The sequence below is a fragment of the Sarcophilus harrisii genome, chromosome 4 (genome assembly GCF_902635505.1).
Source record: "Sarcophilus harrisii chromosome 4, mSarHar1.11, whole genome shotgun sequence".
In the NCBI taxonomy this organism is placed as follows: Eukaryota; Metazoa; Chordata; class Mammalia; order Dasyuromorphia; family Dasyuridae; genus Sarcophilus; species Sarcophilus harrisii.
In genome coordinates, this window is record NC_045429.1 from 292862212 (window position 1) to 292869413 (window position 7202).

Sequence of the window (7202 nt, forward strand, 5' to 3'; positions counted from 1 at the left end):
GGAGGAAAAGCAGGCAAATTTATTAAGGAGGGGAAGTTTGTCTTTGGCACTTTCCCATTTCTTTTGCTTTTTAGAGTCCTCCTGTTCTTGGTTAGTGGTGCTACTCTATCCTTTTCTACAGGAATTTATCCTGTGACCTACAATAGCATTGTAGATGTTAACTTATTGTAGCTGTTAACTGATAGCAATTCCTGCTTAAGATATAAACTATTGACCTAAAACTATATCATAAAGCAGCAATCATTAAAACCATTTGGTGTTAGCTAAGGGTATTGGATCAGTGAAATAGGTTAGGTTCACAAGATACAATAGTCAATGACTACTGTAATCTAGTGTTTAATAAAGCCAAAGTTTCTGGGATAAGAACTCACTATTTGACAAAAATTACTGGGAAAATTTGAAAATAGTATAGCAGAAATTAGGCATTGACCAATACCTAACACCTTATATCAAAATAAGGTCAAAATAGATTTATGATTTAAACATAAAGGATAATACAATAAGCAAATCTTGCAGCCAAGATTAGAAGGGAAATAGAAAGCTGGGAAACTTTTTTTTACATCTAAGAGTTCTGATAAAGGCTTCATTTCTAAAATACATAGGGAATTGATTCAAATTTATAAGACTATAAGCCATTCTCCAATTGAAAAATGGTCAAAGGAAATGAACAGACAATTTATAGATGAAAAAATTAAAGCCCATTTTTAGCCATATGAAAAAATGCTCTAAATCACTATTGATTAGAGAAATGCAAATTAATACAACTCTGAGGTACCACTTCACACCTCTCAGATTGGCTAAGATGATGGGAAAAGATAATGATAAATGTTGGAGGGGATGTGGGAAAACTGGAACATTAAGACATTGTTGATGGACTTGTGAACTGATCCAAACATTCTGGAGAGCAATTTGGAACTATGCCCAAAGGGCTATCAAAATGTGCATATTTTTTAATTCAATAGTGTTTCTATTGGACTTTGATGCACTTAAAAATTATAATGATTATATACACACATATACATAGACATACATACACACATATATTTGACAGACCTTATATTTGTGTAATGAATTTACAAACTCCAAAACACTCTCACATACTTTACTTCATTTAATCCTCCCAATGTCTAAATGACATAGACATGATAGATGAGGAAATAGGCTCAAGTCAAATGGGTGAAAAGGAAACTTTAATTCAAATTGAAAAGGTTAAAATTCTTGAGAAACTTGTGTATTATATTTAAACTAATATATTCAAAAAATTCCTCCATTTTGTTATCTCCCTCTTTCTTTACCATCACTCTTCTGAAAATCTTTACTTCAAAAGTCAACAATGACTGCAATGAAAAAAACCTAATCTTGTTCCCTCCTCTCCTCTTTTTCTTGTTTTTCTTTTCAGCATATGATACTGTTGACCATTTTCCCCTTTTGGGTAGTTTCTTCTGAGATCATGGTGTACTGGATAAAAAATTGGATTTTTAGAATCAGGAAGACTTGGATTTAAACTCTGCCTCAGATACTAGCTGTATGATTCCAAGCACATTATTAGCCATTAAAAAAAAATCTTATTTTCTTCTTCTATAAAATGAAGGACTTTCATCTCTGGCAGAAAAGTGATAGATTCAGGCTACATAATGAAACATATATATTTTTTAATATGGCCAATGTTGAAATTTGTTTTGCTTATTTGTTATATATAGCTGTTAAAACATTTTTGTTTTTCTTTCTTTTCTTCAGTGTAAAGGTAGGTGGAAGGGAAATAATGTTAAATGAAAAAATCAATTTGGAAAATGTAAAAACTATAGTGCATTATAAAAAAGAAACAAAATTATGGTTGGATTCAATGATTTTTACAATCCTTTTAGCTTTAAATCTATAATACTATGATTTTTCTCTTGAGAAATGTCATTCCATTACACCACATTTCCTGCTTGGACTCCTTTTTCCCTTGGGAAGAAGAAAAGTGCGGCAATTCTATTAAAGACTAAACTCTTCTTTTCTTGGAAACAGGAGTAAGTCTATCCTATCACATCACCAGTATTGTATTCTGCCTCAGAGAAAGGGAGTAATACATTCCTTCAGATCCCAGCACTTGTTTCCTTATCTAAGTTGCCTAGGTTAATGAAAAATTGTCTGAACTCATTTCTACTAATTTAGGCACCCATTCTTCTAAGAATGTAAAATAAATCTTTCCTACATTCATCCGTGAGTCAGTGGAATTCTTGGTCAGTGGCTGTTTTCATTGAATTAAAGCTAGTCTTCCTAAGCATATATATGGAACTTTTTAATGTAAAGAACAGAAATCAAGTAAATGCCCATCAATTGAAGAATGGTAAAATAAAACTGTGGTTTATAAATCTAATAAAATAGAACTGTGATGTAATAAATGATAAATATCAGGAAGCATGAAATGATTAAAAGAAACTAATGCAGATAAAGTAGGCAGAGTCAATAAAAGAATATACACTATGATCACAACAATGTAAAGAATAATCACAAAAAATTTAAAGTTGTAAACTTTTTTTAAAAAAAGCAGATCGCAAAAGAAAATATAGAACAAAAAAACCTATCCCATCTTTTTGCAAACATTGGAAACCCTCAAGAATAATAGTGTTGCATATCTTTTCAGATCCTTTTGATGTACTAATAGTTTTGTTGATGGTTTTCTTTTAAAAAATTTTTTTTTATTCTATGGTATAGAAACGTCTTACATGATTGCACATGTATAACCTATACCTGAATGCTTACTATCTCAAGAAGGGGGTAGAGAAGGGAAGAAGGGATAGAATTTGGAACTCAGTTTTTTAAAATGTTAAAAATTGTTTCAACATGTAATTAGGAGGAGCAAATTATATATATAGTTACATGGGATGGATGTGGTAGGAGAGGATGAGTTGAAGGGATACTGAGAGAAATTTTTATATTAAGACAAAAAAATTGTGAAAAAATAAAAAAAATAAAATGTGTTAAAGCCAAAAAAAATTTGTCTGTCCTCAATGTTTGGCAGACATCACCTTCTCCATTCGAATAATTCTGAGCAGTCATCTTTCAATCTTGTTCTTCTACTCTCATGGCCCAATCTCTTATTTTTATTCCTTTCAAGTTTTAAAACTCCTCCATCTCCCACCCCTAATTTCTTACTCTAAAACTACACATCCATTTTACTGTGCTATCTGAAATTATGCTTTTTAGGCAACAAATATGCTCTGCTCTTAAAACTTTTATTTTCTCATTCTTTTTATCTTCTGGTTCTCACTAAGACCTGGTTCCTTCCTCATTTCTTTCTAGTATTAGCTGCACTTTCAATCATTGTATATGGCTGGTTAAAGTTGGGGATTTAGAATACCTTTTGCTTCACATTGCCTCTTCCACCATATCTGTCAATTATGGAAATCAAGTATGGAAAAAAGGTACTAGGATTAAAGGGGAATCTGAAAAGACTTCTTGCAAAATGTGAGACTTTTTTGAGATCTCTAAAATTAAGAGAGACAGTCAATAAGCATTTATTACTCATCTGTTATATACTCTAGGCACTGGGCTAAATCCTGGGGATCAAAAACCCCTCACAAAAGACTGCTCTCAAGGAGATCACAGACTAATAGGGAAGGTAACATGAAAACAATTAGGTAATAATATCTATCTATCTATCTGTCTGTCTGTCTATCTCTAATCATGTTGCCTTCTACTAAATTCTCATAACTTGGACAGGGACTGTTTACTTTTTTTTTTTTTTTTTGATATTGCTACAACAAAAATGAAATGCCAATGCCTGGCACATAGTAGACAATAAATGCTTGTTGATATGATTTGATCATAGAAGAACAATGCTCAGAAAGAAGGATGAGTGACTCAACTCTCTCTGAGGTCTCCCTAAACTCAACTATAGCAGGATTTGTAAATAATCCTTTTTTCAAATATTCCACTGACACTGAGAGGAACAAAACTGAACCTCCGCATAGGAAGTAGGGTTGATAGAGACTGGTAGAGCCTCTTTCTCTGTTTCCTTGTCCTTCTCATAATTATTCTTTCAGTGAAAACATATTTCTTCTTTCTGTTTCAACTATTCCTTAAAAAAATATTTTTGTTGCATTTTCCCGAGTGGTTTTCCTCCCCCCTCCCAACCTTGAAATAAAGAAGATTAATATCAAACACACACATACTAGATATATATATAACATTTGTCATATGAAATTTTTTTTTCTTCCCTCCCTTCCCCCTTCCCCTAATCCTAGAAATGGCTACATTAGGTCTATTTATCAGTTCTTTTTCTGGGTGCAGTTAGCATCTTCCTTCATATTTGCTTTGTAGTTAATTTGGATATTTATAAGTCATATATAATATGATATATATAATGATATATATGATATAATAAGTCAAAAGGACTTAGTCTTTCAAAGATGTTCTTAAAACAATATTTTTGTTATTGTGTATAAAACTCTCAGTTTTGCTCACTTCACTTTTCATTATTTCATGCAAATCTATCCATGTTTTTCTAAAATAAATGAGCTCATCATTTCTCTTAACACAGCAGTATTCCATTATGATCATATACCACAACTTGTTCAGTCATTCCCCAACTGATCAGCATCCCTGTGATTTCCAGTTCTTTACTAACACAAAGAAAGCTGCTATAAGTATTTTAGAACATATGATTTTTTCCTTTTTCCCTTAATCGTCTTTGGATGATGACCTAGGAGTGGTATTGTTGGATCAAAGGGTACAGGAAGTTTAATAATTCTTTGGGCATAATTCAGATTGCTCTCCAAAATTGTTGGATCAGTTTACAATTCCACCAACAGTGAATTAATGTCTCATTTTTTTTTTCTATATTCTCCTTCCTTTTCTATATTCCTCCTTCCATCATTTTAATCTGATAGGTGTAAGATGTTATCTCAGGGTTGTTTTTCTCTGATCAATAGTGATTTAGAACATTTTTTCATATGTATGTATGTGCATATATGTGTGTGTGTGTGTGTGTGTGTGTGTGTGTGTGTATCTTTGATCTTCATCAGAAAACTGCAAAATCATATCCTTACACAATTTATCAATTGGGACATGACTTATACTCTTAAAATTTTGACAAAATTCTCTAAGATGAGAAACCTTTTATTTGAGAAATTATCTATAATTTTCCACTTCCTTTCTTTTAATCTTGGTTATATTGGTTTTATTTGAACAAAAAATGTTTTAATTTAATGTACTAAAAACTATCCATTTTATAGCTCTCAATGTTCTCTACCTCTTTTTTATTCATAAATCCTCTCCCTATCCATAAATCTGATAGGTAATATGTTCCATGCTCTTCTAATTTACTTAGGATGTGTACTTTTATGTCTAGGTCATGTGTGCATTTTGACCTTATCTTGGTAAATGATGTGTGATATTGGTCAATATCTAGTTCCTGCCAGATTGCTTTCAAGTAATTTTGTAAAACAGGGAATTTTTTTTAATTTTAAATTTTATTTTAAAAAATTAAAAATAAAAGCTTTTTTGTTTTCAAAACATATGCATGGATAATTTTTCAGCATTCACCCTTGCATAGCCTTGTGTTTCAGATTTTCTCCTCTTCCCCCCACCCCCTTCCCTAGATGGCAAGCAATCCAATATGTTATACATGTTAAAATATATGTTAAATCCAATATTTACACAATTCTCTTGCTGCACAAGAAAAATCAGATCAAAAAAGGAAAGAAACTGAATAAGAAAAAATGCAAGCAAACAACAAAAAGAGTGAGAATGTTATGTTGTGATCCACACTTAGTTTCCACAGTTCTTTCTCTGGGTGTACATGGCTCTGTGAACTGGCATCAATCATCTCATTGTTGAAGAGAGCCACATCCATCAGAATTGATTTTCATATAGTATTGTTATTAAAGTATATAATGTTCTCCTGGTCCTGCTCATTTCACTCAGCATCAGTTCATGTAAGTCTCTCCAGGTCTTTCTAAAATCATCCTGTTGGTCATTTCTTACAGAACAATAATATTCCATAACATTCATATACCACAACTTATTCAGCCATTCTCCAATTGATGGGTATCCATTCAATTTCCAGTTTCTAGCCACTACAAAAAGGGCTACCACAAATATTTTTGCACATATAGGTCCCTTTCCCTTCTTTAAGATCTCTTTGGGATATAAACCTAGTAGTAAGACTGCTGGATCAAAAGATATGCACAGTTTGATAACTTTTTGAGCATAGTTCCAAATTGCTCTCCAGAATGGCTGGATGCATTCACAATTCCACCAACAATGTATCATTGTCCTCGTTTTCCCACATCTCCTCCAACATTCAGCATTATCTTTTCCTGTCATCCTAGTCAATCTGAGAGGTGTGTAATGTATCTCAGAGTTGTCTTAATTTGCATTTCTCTGATCAATAGTGATTTGGAGAACCTTTTCATATGATTAGAAATGGTTTTAATTTCTTCATCTGAAAATTGTCTATTCATATCCTGTGACCATTTACCAGTTGGAGAATGGCTTAAATTCTTATAAATTTGAGTCAATTCTCTCTATATTTTTTTGAAATGAAGCCTTTATCAGAACCTTTAAATGTTTTCCCAATTTGTGGCTTCCCTTCTAATCTTCTCTGCATTCATTTTGTTTGCATAAAAACTTTTAACTTAATGTAATCAAAATTATCTATTTGGTGTTCAATTATGAGTTCCAGCTTTCTTTGGACACAAATTCCTTCCTTCTCCATAGATCTGAGGGGTAAACTATTGTATATTCTTCTAATTTGTTTATAATATCTCTCTTTGTTTAAATCATAAACCCATTTTGACCTTATCTAGATATGTGGTATTAAGTGTGGGTCAATGCCTAGTTTCTTCCATACTAGTTTCCAATTTTCCTAGCAGTTTTTGTTGAATAGTGAATTCTTATCCCAGAAATTGGGGTCTTTGCATTTATCAAACACTAGATTGCTATAATTATTGACTATTTCATCCAAAACAGGGAATTCTTATCCCCAAAGCTTAAAATTTTACATTTATCAAACACAAGGTCACTATGATCATTTATGACTTTGTATTATAAAATTATTCTATTCTACTGATCCAGTATTCTATTTCTTATTATCAGATAGTTTGGATAATAACTGCTTTATAATACAATTTTAAGATCTAGCACTACTAGGCTTCCTCCCTTTAAATTTTTTCTTCATCAATACCTTTAATATTATTGACATTTTGTTCTTC